At 43.7% G+C, this 16,275-nt stretch overlaps 1 pseudogene; it reads left to right on the forward strand.

Annotated features, from left to right (window-relative positions):
- Positions 1 to 261: 261 nt before the first annotated feature.
- LOC147892810 (uncharacterized) overlaps positions 262 to 16,275 on the forward strand; it is an 82,884-nt pseudogene continuing 66,870 nt past the window's right edge.

Raw genomic sequence — 16,275 nt, forward strand, 5'->3', positions numbered from 1 at the left:
CTCAAAATTGAGTGATACTTGCACCAAAATGTGTGCATGATGTAATGAGCATGTAGAGCACAAAAAATTAAGCATTTTTCCATTTTGGAGCACCCTCAAATTCTTTATGGATGAAGAGATATGGCTTGATCTAGGTGGAGGGACAAAAGGGTGCAAATGTGTTCAATGATAATGTGGCACTTAGGGGTCCACAGGTGACTGCGCCTATTGAGGTGGCAGTGATGACATGGATGCATGTGTCAGGTGAGATGTCATGGTGACATGGCCGTGCTGTTGTGGATGGATGATGTGGAAGATAAGCCTGTTGATATGGTAGAGGTGATGTGGCAAGTTGATGTGTCAGGATAAGATGACATGGCCTTTGACTTTGACTACCACATGGCAGTCTCTTGACCTAGCCTCAAGGTGTAGATAGGGCTTAGGATAAGGTTGGTGTAGTACCACGTGTCCATTGTAGGGGCATCGCGATAAAAAAGATTCTATCAAAATCCTAGGAGATTCTGACAAACTTCCATCATGGGCGTTCTATGGCACTGTGGAGGAGTCGTGCTGATCCCATTAAAGATGGTTTCCGATGGCTCGTTGTGCTATAATAAGGGAAGTTTCAAGCATGTGGTCACTTAAAGTTGTAGATCCAGGCTTGGTCGGTTGGTGTTCAAGTAGATGTGTTCAAGTAGATGTTGGTCGAAGGAGCCTTTGTTAAACTTAGCAAGCCAGACTGTAGAGGAGTCATCATCGTCTATGAGCAAGTTTGCAGTAGATAGGCATTGAGAGTAGAGATTCTAGGGAAGGTGCATGGGTGTTGCTGAAGCTAGGGACCTCGTGATGCCAATCAGATGGTAGGCACACTCCAAGTTCCCAGAATGGCATACCAAATGGTAGTAGTAACTATGGCGGCAGCAAAAACTCGAGTAGTGGCTTGATGGTTGGCTCTTCGGTTCTAACTCATGTGATCACGGGATTGTAAAAGTTTCTACCTTCAGACAATGATGACAATGAATTGGTATGGCTAGTGGATTCTTGGCCAGTGATGGACGTGTACTCCTCCGAACCATCTCGCTAGGATGCACAAATGGACAATCCATCCATTCCTAGCTTCTTCCTCGCATGCATCTTGCAGAGTCCGTCCGTTGAGCATTGTAGGAGCTATGAGTCGCTACCTTAGTTAGAGGTGGACATTAATGGCATTGAAGACTGTGTCTTGATGAAGTTGGCATGGTGCAAATCTTGATGAAGTTGGCCATGGTGCAATTGGCATGAAGGATGGAGGTAGCTGTGTAGGAGCCCGTGGACCATGGGAGGTGTTAGAGCCATAGTGCAAAACATTGGCACACTAGTAACAGATCTATTATTACAGCAAATGATTTGGAGCACTATGTTAAGCTTAACGTGCACAGAGGAGCCACCTTAAGCTTCTAATAATGTAGATCCTTGTCTCTATGTCTCTCTCAATGTATAGAACTCTCCCTATAAATCTAAGTTTTGAACGAAAATTTTCTCCCAAAGAATGGATGAATATCTCTCATTGGAAGTGGACTCTCACGGAGAACACTCAAGAGAACTCTCAATCTCTCAATCTCTATCATGCACATGGATTGCAATGCCTCAGTGGAAGTCAAAAGAGTTTTGATACCATAATAGTGTAACATCTATTTCAGGTATGTAACATTGGTACCCGTTTTAAGATTCCCTAAAAAATTCATTAAAATTATAATTTTTTTGGAAAAAGCTATATTTTGCATATCAAAAACTAAAAACTTACAGAATTCATATATTTTTTTTTCCCCAAAAAAAAGACTTCTATTAAGTAAGAAAGAAACCCGCTAGAGCAAGCTCTGTGCAAAAATACACCATGCTAAGCATGTAATAAAAAACACCTCAGAGGAATGAGGTAGAAAGAAACCAAGGCTGAGGCTGAAAATGCCATCTCAACCCTATAGAAGTCTTAGCAAAGAAGGGAGAGTCTCTCCAATCTCTGAGAAAAGTAACTCTCCTAGAGGAGGCTACTTGAGATGATCCCTGCATGGTCGCCCAAATGGCCATTAGAGTGTGTATCGTATCTATCCAAGTACTGACCAAGATCTGAGAAGGGTGAACCTGAGAACCCTCCAAAGCCTCAGTGCATCTGGAGAAGCTCCAAGTGGTCTGCCAAGCTCATCCAAAGTCCTATCATTCCACATGATAGGCTACCTTTCAATCTCTTCACAGGTGGATGGCAGAATCTTGCAAAGAGTACTCCTCAAACTGGCCCATGCTTTCAGGATAGCAACCATAAGAGGGGAAGAGGGAGACCTGCGGTGGGCTGTGGTGAAAACCCATCTAGTACTATGTGTCCAATCCTGTCCTAAAGTGGGCATGCGAGACTGTATGCATCTGATAAAAAAATCCTTCCAAGGCTCTTGCCATGGCATAAGCCCTCTCACAACGAACTTGCAGAGTAAAGCTCTACACTATAGGTCTGGGTCGATGGTATTCAAACCCCCTTCTCTTGTAGGAAGAATCAAGGTCTCCCAAGCCACCCTGGCTGTAACATCAGTTGTGCCATCTAGACCACTCCATAAAAAGTTTTGTATAGGCCTCTTAGGCTGAGTGATACAATCCCTAGAGTGGCACCAACAAGAGCATACAAACCATGCTGTGGCTAGAAGAACCTGGTTAACCACCACCACCATGGAGGCCAAGTCAAGTATGGCTGAGCTCCAGAAAAGGAGCTTTCTTCTGATGCTTTCCAACACCGGAGCAAATTGTTGTGAAGGAGAGATGTGTAAGAAAATAATACAACGTCTGTGCTCAACAGATAACAAGATCTTGTATGCAAGAGAGAAAACAAGATAGTATGGAGAATCAAAAAATTTGATTATTGTAGAATTGATACAATAGATGGCGCTGCCTCCCAACCATGCGCTCTTGTGAAAGAAGCTTTGATGGTGTGCTGGAAACAGTAGAAGATGGAGGCTGGATGCTAAGGAATCAGGGTTGCTATAGCTAGTAATGAAATGGGCTTCACGGGCTTGCTCTTATATAGCCACCAGTCGTAGTCAGTTAGGCTCAATTGGGTGACCGACCCAATCTGCCCAAAACGGTCGGTACCAAAATAGGCCACTGACCATACGATAGAATCGGTGCGCAAAACAAAGCAACTAACCTACAGTCTGCATTCTACCCAGAGCCATCCGGGATCATCTGAGGCTCCAAACGGGCCCCACAACCCGAGAGTGGGTTTCCTCGAGAATTGATCCGTCTACCCTTAGTGCGGTTAGTCAAGGGATGCCTTCCCGCACTTGCATGTAGCCTAGTTGGCAGTGTGCCAACTGTATCTGAAGCCGTCCAGCCATCAAGCCAGACATGGCCCCCATCTGGTGTCCAAACCCCAAGACCTACCGGATAACCGAGCTACTCAAATGCCTTCTCATCATATGGGGGGCTTACAAGTAGAGTTAACTGGTGGTTCCCATGTAGTTACACGAGAGTGGAGCATTGATATCTAACACCTCCCCTCTGTTGAGATATTGAGCTCCACTCGTGATATGCCAGGGTGACCGTCGTACATTTATGTCATCGACTTGTTAGCTATAGATGCGGTTGGTACACTGCCCATGAATAATAGCTAGATGACAGCTATCCTTATCTACTCTAGTTCGTGGCTCAGTTAGTATGCCACCTTAGTTATCTGAGTTTGGTTTGAGACCCACATATAGGGTTCTTCTATTTCTTTGTACTAGAGTTCTTTTGGCTTTCACAACTAAGAAGAGGAAAACAGTTTTCAGCCTCCACCTTTGTGTGTATTCCCCCATTGTGTATGTGAGAAAGCCGCAAGTGAGACTCCTTCCTTCTCTCCCACTATCTTTACATGGTATCAGAGCCTAGTTCATGGTAAGGAGCTCAAGAAAGCAAACCAAGTTCACGGTGTCCTGGTAAGAGGACCAGTGTTGCTTTCCTTCTTCAAGTTTGGGAGCAAATCTCTGCAGGTAGCACAACCAGAAAGTGCAAGAGTGCATTGTCTCAGATTGAGACACCCTTTGCGGTATGGCGAGAGGGCAATATATGCTGCGGGCCATTTCGGGGCCTATTTTGGTGTGACTTTATTTTTCTGATTCGAGGCCATTTCAGGGCCCGTTTTGGTGGCGGAAGATTTCCGCATGCACTGAGAAAAAGGCCCTGTTGTTGCTGTGCGACCACTGCTCTGCAGGTCGGTGAAAAGTTGCCACAGAAATTGCATCGTATGCATGTGCGCAGAGATACTGGGAGTTACAAAATCATCCTTATTTCCTGTTGATGCAAAATCATCACTAGGAAATGACTGTGTGGTCAAATACCACTTTTGTCAGTTTTGCAGATTTGCCTGTGTGAGGCAGAAGCTGTGTTTTCTGGAGTGACAAAATTTTTCGTAGTGTTCTATAATGGCGTCTGATTCTCTTTCACAGATTGTCACTGAAAAGCTTGACAAGAACAACTTCCAAGCATGGAAGTTTAGAATGACGAATTTCCTTATGCGAAAAGGCTATTGGGAGTTCATTATAGGAAATGAAGAAGAACCAGTTCTTCCTAATGTTCCCAATCAACAAGAAACGCAGGCATTTAAAGTATGGCATGAGAGAGCCAAAAAAGTTATGTACTGGCTGTCTATCAGTATTTCAGATTCTATGATTGTGCATATTCAGGATGCAAGTACGCCAAAGGAGGCATGGGATACTTTGGCAAAAATGTACAGCACAAATATGCAAGACAAGAAAATGCAGCTCAAGCAGGAGTTACACAATGTGCAGAGAGAAAATATGAGCATCAATGACTACCACATGAAGGTGAAGAAAATTGCAGATGCACTTGCTTCCATTGGGTCGCCAGTGGAAGATGATGATTTGGTTTCTGTGACCTTGAATGGTCTGGGAAAGGATTATGCACAGTTTCGGACATCCATTTCCGTCCGTGAAAAATTTCTTGGTTTGAGGAGTTGTTTGCTCTTCTAATTTCCAAAGAGTAGAGAAATGGTGGTGCATCTTCTTCAGGAGAAACTTCAAAAGAAACTGTCTTCTACTCAAATGCTGGAAGAGGTAGAGGCAGAGGTAGAGGAGGCCGATCTGGAGGCTGTGGTAGAAATCAGAATATGCAGCAAACTCAAGAAAACTAGTCCTATGGAGGAGGACGTGGTAACTCTAGAGGCAAGGGGAGCCAAAGAGGCCGTGGTGGATGGAAGAGAGGTCAAAATGCAAACAGCAATGTTGAATGCTACTATTGTGGTAAAATGGGTCATATGGCTAAAGACTGCTACAAAAAGCAAAATGACATCATGAATGGAAAATTGTAGCAAGGGAATTATGCATCTTCTAGTAGACAGGGTGATGACAGAAATGAGCATCTGTTTATGGTGCGGCACATGACCAATTCTGTGACAAGTGTAGAAGAAAGCAATGAGGTGTGGTATGTTGACTCAGGTGCATCAAACCACATGACAGGTCATGTAGAATGGATGCAGGATGCAAGGAAAATGGAAAGACCAGGATTTGTGGAGACTGGTGATGATACTGCACATCCTATTGTGCAGATTGGTAAAATTCCTTTGTCTATGTAGGATGGGAAAAAGAAATACCTGTCTGATGTATTTCATGTCCCAAACATCACCAAGAACCTAGTTTCTGTAGGTCAAATGGTTGAGCAAGGCTTGTAGGTCAGATTTAATCCTCATGGATGCTTTGTTGAGGATATGAAAAATAACAATCGCTTGATAGCAAAAGGAAAGAAGAAGGGCAGGATGTTTACGTTGGATGCGCACATGCCTGAATTAAGTGCAGCAATGTTTGCACATGGGACCGGTGTAGTTGCAGATATTGATATCTGGCATAAACGCATTGGTCATGTTAATGTACAGTGACTTCAATCAATCAGGCCCAAAATAATGTTGCAGGATTGCCTAAATTCAAGGTTGCAGAAATGCATAAGGTATGTGAAGCCTGTCAATTTGGAAAACAGGCAAGAAAACCATTTCCTAGGCATGTTCAAGAGAGTAAGAAGCCATTGGAATTAATCCACTCTGATGTGTGGACTACTAAAGCTGCATCTATTGGAGGCTGTCATTATTTTGTCACTTTTATTGATGACTACAGCAGAAAAGTTTGGGTGCATTTTATGAAAAAGAAAAGTGAAGTGTTTGGGCATTTCAAAGCTTTTAAAGCTATGGCTGAAAAAGAAACAGGCCTGCAAATAAAATGCCTAAGGTCAGATGGAGGGGGAGAGTACCTCTCAAATGAGTTTGCAAGGTTCCTGCAGGAGCATGGCATAAAGCAACAATATTCATGTAGTCATACCCCACAGCAAAATGGACTTGCAGAAAGGAAAAATAGGCATATTGGAGAGGTATCTCGGGCCATGCTAAATGAAAAACATCTTCTAGATTATTATTGGACTGAAGCAGTTGCTACTATAGTTTACATAATGAACAGGACTCCCACTACAGCAATACATGGCATGATGCCAGAGGAGATGTATACTGGTAGGAAACCAGATATTTCTCATTTGAAAATTTTTGGTTGCATTGCCTATGTTCATGTGCCAGATGAGTTGAGGTCCAAGTTGGATCCAAAAGCTGAGAAGTGCATCTTTATTGGTTATTCTTTGTAGTAGAAAGAGTATAGATGCTATAACCCTTCTACTCGTAAGTTTACAGTGAGCAAAGATGTCATTTTTGATGAGATGAGCAGCTGGTATAAACCAGTAAATGTGATTGATGATATAGATGCACAAAATGGTAATGCTGCACAGAATTCACAGCAACAATCACCAAATATTAGTGGACGTGTAGTGTCCTCTAGCAGTGGTTCACATACTTCGCCATGGATAGGCAGATTGAGATCAGGAGAATCTCCTCAAAGCAATTTAGTTAGTGGTACGTAGGTATAACGAAAAGGAAAAGAGAAGGCAGATCAGCCCATGTTTGATGTGAATGCAGGTCACTCTTATGTGGATGGTGAATCCAATGGCTCAGAACAGAGCATTGATGATGAGTTGGGTATTCCTTCTGTTGTTACACCTGGAGTAAGGAAGACCAGGGATGTTTTGAGAGCACCTGGAAGTGAGCCTATTTTGCACAGGTCTACCAGAGCTAGATATCCTATGGATAGGTTGAAATATGATGGATTTACAGCCATTCACTATGCCTATATGGTCAAAGTGATACAAGAACCAGAACCCACTTCTTTTGAGCAAGCCATGGGAAAAGAAAAATGGGAGAAAGCCATGGATGAAGAAATGGATGCCTTGGAAGCAATTGCTACATGGGAATTGGTGCCTTTGCCTAAAGATAAGAATGCAATTGGCTGTAAGTGGGTTTATAAGGTGAAGCACAATGCAGATGGTTCTATGAATAGATACAAGGCAAGATTAGTTGTCAAGGGGTATGCACAGACATATGGCATTGATTATGAAGAAACATTCAGTCCGGTTGCAAGGATGGCAACTGTAAGAGCAGTCATTTCTATGGCTGCATCAAAGCGATGGTCTTTACATCAGATGGATGTAAAGAATGCCTTCTTGCATGGTGATTTGCAAGAAGAGGTCTTTATGGAGCAGCCACCAGGTTATGTTCATGTTGTTCATCCTAAGTTTGTTTGCAGGTTGAAGAAAGCCTTGTATGGCTTGAAGCAAGCACCTGGAGCATGGTCTGACAAGATAGGACAGTATCTTGTCACTATTGGCTTTCAGATTTCCAAGGCAGATTTCTCACTTTATGTGAGAAAAACAGAGAAAGGTATTATGCTGCTTGTCATCTATGTTGATGATTTGATCATCATAGGTGATAGTGATGAAGATATCCTTCATGTGAAAATGCTATTGAAGCAGAAGTTTGAGATGAAGGATTTGGGAGAGCTGCGTTATTTCTTGGGCATTGAGGTGATTAGATCACCAAGTGGGATACAGCTCTTGCAGAGGCAGTATGGATTGGACATGCTGTCCAAATATGGGATGACAGGCTGTAAGCCTATTTCAGTTCTGTGGGGGTTAAAGGTCACTGTGCCTTAACCTCGGTTATGTACAATACTCAAACACATATATAAATGAATGAAAAAGAAGATTAGAGTGGTTCTGCACCCAGCAAAACTTGTGTGGCTCTCTGTCTCTCTCTCTCCTTCTTCCATTCTTGCTTCCATTGAGAGCACTCTCAACTGGTATCAGAGCCCGAGTGATCTAGCTGAGCGTGCGTGAATGCTTGGAAGCTCAGCAGCTCTGTGGGAGGAAGGAGAAGCTTTGTGGGAAGCTTTGTGGGTGACTTTACTTGCATCCGAGTGTGCAGAGACCTTGGAGGAACCTTTGGAAAAGTCACTTTGGCTTTACGAAGTGGTTTTGAGAGCCTGTTAAGAGCTTTCAAAAAAAAAAGTCGTTTTTTGAGCTTTTCCCTGTTCCGTTCGATGACAGAGACTCCATATTGACTTGTAGAGGCAACTATTGCTTGCTTTTGGTATCCACATTACTTCAGGAGCTTGGAAACACCTTCATTCTTGAATCTGGGATCATTTCATTGGATTTCTAACTCACTGTGTCAGTTCCTGCGTTTTTTGCCCGGGTGTTGGAACTCAAGTTTGGAGTAACCATTTGCAGATCTGTCAGTTCCGGTGGACTCAGGAGGTCCTAAAACTTCTATGTTGCTCATCATTCGCACTCCGGTAGAGTTTACAGATAGCTCTGTTTCCAAAAACGTTTTTCAGTCCGTGTGTTGGACCCAGTGATTGAGACCACGGTTTCCAAAACCGTCTATCCCATTGCGTTCCGGACGCCCAAAAACCCCTACCTATCAGTTCTTGCGTGATTCGGTGGAGGATTTTCAGAGTTATAAATCTCTGTGTATTCGATTTCGTCTCTCTGTTATGTATTTTTCATACTAAGGTTTTGAAACCTTAGATTTATGCCACATGGCAGTGGATAAGTGTTGACTCCCATTTCTCACTCATCGGTTGGGATTTTGGAGTTCTGGCAGAAGAGAGATATTTGCAGATTTTCTTGCTGAGTCCGATTATGCAATGGCGCCCATGTTTTGAAGCATCTCAGGTTCTATTTTCAGTAGCGCTCATTACCGTGGGACTATGATTTTTTGAGCATACCTTATGCAGATCACTCTGGTTGCAGTTTGAGCAGTGTGCGCTCATTCGTGGTATGCATTGGGTTGCAGTGGATGATTTATAGGCCATTTGGATGCATTGCGGTCCTTGTTGGATGCGCTGATAGGCCCAAATTGCCTTGTGGGATGCTATTTTTATGGACGCTTTGCACATGGATGCTATTTTATGCTGAGGGACAGCTTTGAAACATTGCAGGTGATGCACTGATAGTGCTATGCTCTCTTGGATGAGACATTATTGATGCATATGCCAGTGGACAGTGTTTATGCTTGAGTCATTTGGCACTTATTGGCATTTTCTTTTGGGCCAGATTTGCTCATATGGATGCATAGTATATGCACATGAGTCAGATGCTTTGAGTTTTGAGTTTTGGTGATATTTCACTCTATTGTGGCATACACATTTGGGTGCACCTGGTATTTGGTGTGATTCTCTCTTGCAGGCACTAGCATTTGGGATTTTGCTTTATTTGCATCATGGCATCCTCTTCCATGCCTGAAAAGGAGTTTTTCAGCATTAAAAAGTTTGATGGGACAAACTTTTCTTTGTGGAAAGAACAAATAAGGGATGTGCTTATTCAAAAGAAGCAGATTAAACCCTTGGCAGGGATTGAAGCTAAGCCTGCAAATATGTCTGAGGATGATTGGAATGAGTTGGATGCATTAGCAAAGTCTACTATTAGACTTCATCTTGCAGAGTCAGTTTATTTCACAGTAGTAAATGAGCAGACTACTGAAGATTTGTGGAAGAAACTGTGTGCCACTTATGAGAAGGAAACTGCCTCTAATAAAGTTTACCTCATGAAGAGGTTGTTTGAGCTGCAGATGAAGGAAGGGGTCTCCATTGCTTCTCATTTGAATGAATTCAATATTATTTTCAGCCAGCTTCAGGCTCAGAAAATGAATTTTGATGCGGAGACTAAGGCAATATTTCTCTTATGTTCATTGCCATCCTCATGGGATACCTTCCGTACAGCTGTCAGTAACTCTGCACCTGGTGGAGTACTGAAATTTGATGATGTTGTGGGTAGCTTGTTGGCCGAGGAGATTAGACGGAAGTCTATGGATGGCAACAAGCAGGATGCAGCCTTAAATGTGCAAAGGGGCAGATCACAGTTCAGGGGAAAGTCCCAAGAAAGAGGGAAGTCTCGTAGCAAATCCAGGGCACGGAACACTGAGTGTTACCATTGTGGCAAGAAGGGCCATATGAAAAAGGATTGCTACAAGCTGAAAAGAGAGCAAAAGGATAAGAAAAAGAATGCAAATTGGGGTGCAAATCAAAAGGAAGAGAGTCCAAGGGAGGACAAAGGAAAAGTGAAGATCGAGGAGATCAATGCAGTCACACGTGATAGTGACAATGATGTTCTCTTCATGTCTAGTTTATTTGCAGAGTTGCTTACCACTTCAGATGATGCATATTCCCAGGATTGGATTTTGGATTCTGGTGCTTCATTCCATGTTACTCCCCATAGGGAATGGTTCTCCACTTATGATGGTGGAAAGACAGGTTGTGTGCATCTTGGAAATGACTATGCATGTGACATAGTGGGAGCAGGTGACATAAAGTTTTCTTTTGCAAATGGGTCTGCATTTGTTTTGAAACATGTGAGACATGTGCCTAAGTTGACCAAGAGTCTTATTTCAGTGGGTCAACTAGATGATGCTGGTTTTCACACCACTTTTGGCTTTCACAGTTGGAAAATTCAAAAGGGCTCTATGCTTTTGGCGAGGGGTGCCAAGTGTGGGACTTTGTATCCCCTACATGTATCAGGGGTATTTGATCATGTTGTTGCAATAACCGAGCAGCCAAGCACTTCTTTGTGGCATTGCAGGTTGGGGCACATGAGCCAAAATGGAATGAAACTCTTATGCCGTTTGGGTTATGTACCGCATTTGAGTTTCTCTGATTTTGAATTTTGTGAGCATTGTCTCTATGGGAAGCAGACTAAATCAGCCCATAAAAGAAGGGGAAAGAAAGAGTTTGAAAAGCTTGATTTGGTGCATTCAGATGTATGCGGTCCCATGCCTACACGGTCATTAGGCGGGGCTAAATACTATGTGACATTCATTGATGATGCAACTAGGAAAGTGTGGGCTTATGCTATAGCTCGGAAGAGTGATGTGTTCCAAGTATTTCAGAAATGGTTGGCCTTGGTTGAAAATCAGTCAGGTAGAACGCTTAAATGCCTACGGACTGACAATGGTGGAGAGTATCTCTCTCATGACTTTCAGCATTTCTGTGATACACGTGGGATTAAGAGGGAGCTCACATCCCCTCATACTCCAGAGCAAAATCCAGTTGCAGAAAAGATGAATCGTACCATTCAAGAAAGGATGCAATGCATGCTTTCCAATGCAAGTCTTTCTGGTGGTTTTTGGGCTGAGGCAATGAAGACTGCAGTGCATGTGATCAATAGATCACCTAGTAAGAGTTTGGATGGTGGTATTCCTGAAGAGGCATGGAGTGGCAAGAAGCCCTCTTACTCTCATTTGCGTATATTTGGGTGTGAGGCATATGCACATGTGCCAAAAGAGCTTCGAAAGAAGCTAGATCCTAAGTCTAGGAAATGCATCTTTCTAGGTTATGGTGAAAGTGGAGAGATCGGCTATCGTCTCTGGGATCCAGAAGCAAAGAAGATCATACGCAGCCATGATGTGGTCTTCAATGAGAAGAAGATGCATAAGGCACCCATGAGGGATGTGGAAATGAGGAGAATCACTTTCCAGGATGTGAATCCACCTGCCTATGTTGATAGACAGCAAGCTGTCCATGCACCAAATGTGCAAGAAATGGTACAACCAAGTACTCCCACAGGTATACAATCAAGGGTAGATGATGGATCATCTATTGGTGGAAATGATGAGCCAAATGTGGCTGATATGCAAGTGGGACAGCAAGCTGAAATGCCCTTGAGAAGATCATCTAGAGTGTCTAGACCGCCTGATAGGTTTGTTCCAGGGGTAGACTATGTGATGCTTACTGATTGCGGGGAGCCTTCTTGCTATAGAGAGGCTAGGATGCGTGAGGATCAACGCAAGTGGGAGTATGCTATGCAATCAGAGATGAGTTCACTTATGAAGAATAAGACTTGGGACTTGGTTTCTTTGCCACATGGAAAGAAAGCATTGCCATGTAAATGGGTCTACAAAATGAAGGTCACAGGTGATGATGTGCCTAGGTACAAGGCCCGTTTGGTTGCTAAAGGGTTCAAGCAAGAGAAGGGTGTGGACTTTGATGAGATATTCTCTCCGGTTGTGAAGATGACCACACTTAGATGCATGCTTGGACTAGTGGCAGTAGAGGATATGGAGCTTATGCAAATGGATGTCAAGACAGCTTTCTTGCATGGGGATTTGCATGAGGAAATTTACATGGTGCAGCCGGAAGGCTTTGAAGAAAAGGGCAAAGAGCATTTAGTTTGCAAGCTGAAGAAGAGTCTCTATGGTCTTAAGCAAGCACCTAGAGAATGGTATCAGAAGTTTGATGCTTTCATTCGGTCCCAGGGATTTAGAAGGAGTGAAATTGATCACTGCCTCTACACTAAAAGGGCTAAGGATAATAGCCTAATAATCCTGGCACTATATGTGGATGATATGCTATTGGCTAGCAAGAATACTTATGAGCTAGATGCATTAAAGGCCAAGTTGCATGAGGCCTTTGATATGAAGGATTTGGGATTTGCAGGTCATATTCTTGGTATGCGCATCAGGCGTGATCGGAGTAGGAAACTCCTTTGGCTTTCACAAAAAGAGTATGTTACAAAAGTACAGTGAGTACTCCATTGCCTCCATATGTGAAACTGAGTCATACAGATAGTCCCAAATCAGATGAGGAGAGGGCCATGATGGCCAAGGTTCCTTATGCATCAGCAGTTGGGAGTCTTATGTATGCTATGATAGCTACTAGACCAGACATTGCATTTGCAGTGGGAGTTGTTAGCCGGTATATGGCTAATCCAGGAAAGAGGCATTGGGAGGCAGTTAAGTGCATCATGAGGTACATGAAGGGTACCAAGGAGATGTGCATTTGCTTTGGTAAAGGAGACATGCATGTACTTGGGTACACAGATTCAGACTATGCAGGGCATGTGGATAGTAGGAGATCCACTTCTGGTTATGTGTTCACCTTTGCAGGTGGTGCAGTGTCGTGGATGTCTCATGCACAGAAGTGTGTTGCTTTGTCTACCACAGAGGCTGAGTATGTTGCAGTCACAGAGGGTTGCAAGGAGGCTATATGGCTTGATCGGCTAGTGGGAGATTTGGGGATTCATACAGGTGTACCGACATTGCATAGTGATTCCATGAGTGCTATTCAGCTAGCACGGAATCCGGTCTTTCATGCAAAGACCAAACACATTGAGGTCAGGTATCATTTCATCAGGGAGGTACTTGAGGACAAGCGCATAGAGCTTGTCAAGGTTCATACAGATGATAACCCTGCAGATATGCTGACGAAGAGTCTACCTAGTCAGCGGTTTGAGTATTGTCGTGTATTGATGGGCATTGGATAGTATGCTCACTGGTTGTTCTCCCTTAAAGGCACATTGTCCTTTAAGTGGGAGGTTGTGGGGGTTAAAGGTCACTGTGCCTTAACCCCGGTTATGTACAATACTCAAACACATATATAAATGAATGAAAAAGAAGATTAGGGTGGTTCTGCACCCACCAAAACTTGTGTGGCTCTCTGTCTCTCTCTCTCCTTCTTCCATTCTTGCTTCCGTTGAGAGCACTCTCAAGTTCCTTTGGAGCAGAATGTGAAACTGAGCACAGATGTAGGTGAGCTTCTGGAAGACCCTACTATGTACAGACGCATAGTAGGAAGTTTGATTTATATGACTATTACTAGGCCAAATTTGAGCTATGCTATTGGATTGGTAAGTCATTTTATGCAGGCTCCAAGGAAACCGCATTTGGATGCGGCTAGATGCATACTCAGGTATGTGAAGTCCACATTGCAGTATGGACTATTTTATGAGGCTGGGGTTCAGATACAGTTGCATGGATACACTGATGCTGATTGGGCTGGTAGTATTTCTGATAGACGATCTACCAGTGGATATGTGTTCTCTTTTGGGAGTGCTGCAGTCACTTGGAGAAGCAAGAAACAACCTACAATTGCCTTGTCGAGCACAGATGCTGAGCACAGGGGTGCAACAATGGCTACATGTGAGGTAGCTTGGTTGCATAAGCTACTCTATGATATGCATCAGTCTACAGAGGGGCCAGTTATCATTTATTGTGGCAACATGAGCAGTATACACTTGGCAAATAACCCAGTCTATCATGCTAGAACAAAGGACATTGAGGTGCATTATCACTATGTGCGGGAGAAGGTTTTACTAGGTCTTATTGATCTAGTTTATGTCAGCACAGAGGATTAGGTAGCTGACTATTCACAAAGGCATTGGGCGCAGAGAAGCTGTGCAAGTTCAGAGACCTGCTTGGTGTGCAGGAATTGGGATTGAGCTCGAGGGGGAGTGTTAAGGTATCGAGCTCCACTCGTGATATGCCAGGGTGACCGTTGTGCATTTATGTCATCGACTTGTTAGTTGCAGATGCGGTTGGTACACCGCCCATGAGTAATAGCTGGGGATGACAGCTATCCTTATCTACTCTAGTTCGTGGCTTAGTTAGTATGCCACCTTAGTTAGCTGAGTTTGGTTTGAAACCCACATATAGGGTTCTTCTATTTCTTTGTACTAGAGTTCTTTTGGCTTTCACAACTAAGAAGAGGAAAATAGTTTTCAGCCTCCAGCTTTGTGTGTATTCCCCCATTGTGTATGTGAGAAAGCCGCAAGTGAGACTCCTTCCTTCTCTTCCACTATCTTTACACCCTCAATGTCCACCCGCAAGTGAACTTACTTTTTCGGCCCAATGCCAAGTCGATGAAGATGCCTCTCCAGCAAGTCTCTTCCAAGAGCCTTCGTGAAGATGTCCGCAGCATTCTCTGTAGACGGACAGTACACCAAGTCGACCTCTCCATCCATGATGAGCTTGCGTACAAAGTGATATTGAATCTCAATGTGTTTTGTGCGAGCGTGGAACACCGGGTTCTTTGCAATCGCCATGCAACTCTGATTGTCACATGATAACTGCATAGGCTTGTTCTACACTACACCCATGTCCCCCAAAATCCTCCTCAACCACACTGCCTCGCAAGAAGCAAAGCATGCAGATTTGTACTCGGCCTCGGTAGAAGAAAGAGCAACTATGGGTTGCTTGTTGCTGACCCATGACACAACTCCAGATCCAAGTGAGAAACAATACCCTGTCACTGACCTCCTGCTGTCCACGTCTCCTCCTGCGCAATCCGAGTCACAGAATCCGGTCAAGATGTTGCCCTTGGTATAGGTGATGACCCACATCCCTGCCCTCAAATGGTTCTCCCGAGGCTTATTGGAAAACCTGCTTAGTACACCAGTCGCAAAATTAATGTCCGGTCATGTGTTGCACAGGTAAATCAAGCTGCCCACAAGATTTGTATACTTCGGTTCATTCACCAGTGGTGATGAATCCTCGTTTGAGAGCTTTGCGTCAACCTCCATAGGGGTATCAATTGTCTTGCACTCATCCATGCCAAATGCCTTCAGTATCTCTCCAGCATACTTCAGCTGTGAAATGAAGATCTGTTTTGTCTCCTGCCAAACTTCAATCCCCAAACAAAAATGCATCAATCTGAGGTTTGTCATTTCAAACTCTCTTCCTAGCAAATGCTTCTTCTCTTCATGGTTCCCTGTTATGACAAGGTTGTCCACATAAAGGACCACGATCATACACCTGCCTCCTTCTTTGAAGATATACAAATTTGCATCAGATGGTCTCCTCTTGAACCCGTTTTGCAAAAAGTAGGCATCAATTCACTGGTACCACGCTCGTGGGGCCTGTTTTAGCCCGTAAAGTGCCTTCTTCACTTTGCAGACTTTACTTTCTGAACCGGGAATCTCAAAACATGGTGGTTGTTCCACGTACACCTCCTTGAGATCTCCATTCAAAAAGGCAGATTTCACATCCATTTGAAACACGAGCCAACGTCCCTAGGCAGCTAAAGCCAAAACACTACGAATTGTGGTTAGTTGAGCTGTGGGAGCAAAAGTATCTCGATAATCGAAACCATGTACCTGTGCAAATCCTTTTGCCATGAGCCGAGCCTTGTACTTATCCAACATGCC

Source organism: Dipteris shenzhenensis, chromosome 16 (genome assembly GCF_047967505.1).
Source record: "Dipteris shenzhenensis isolate YYH24624 ecotype China chromosome 16, Dip_SZ_1.0, whole genome shotgun sequence".
Classification (NCBI taxonomy): domain Eukaryota; kingdom Viridiplantae; phylum Streptophyta; class Polypodiopsida; order Gleicheniales; family Dipteridaceae; genus Dipteris; species Dipteris shenzhenensis.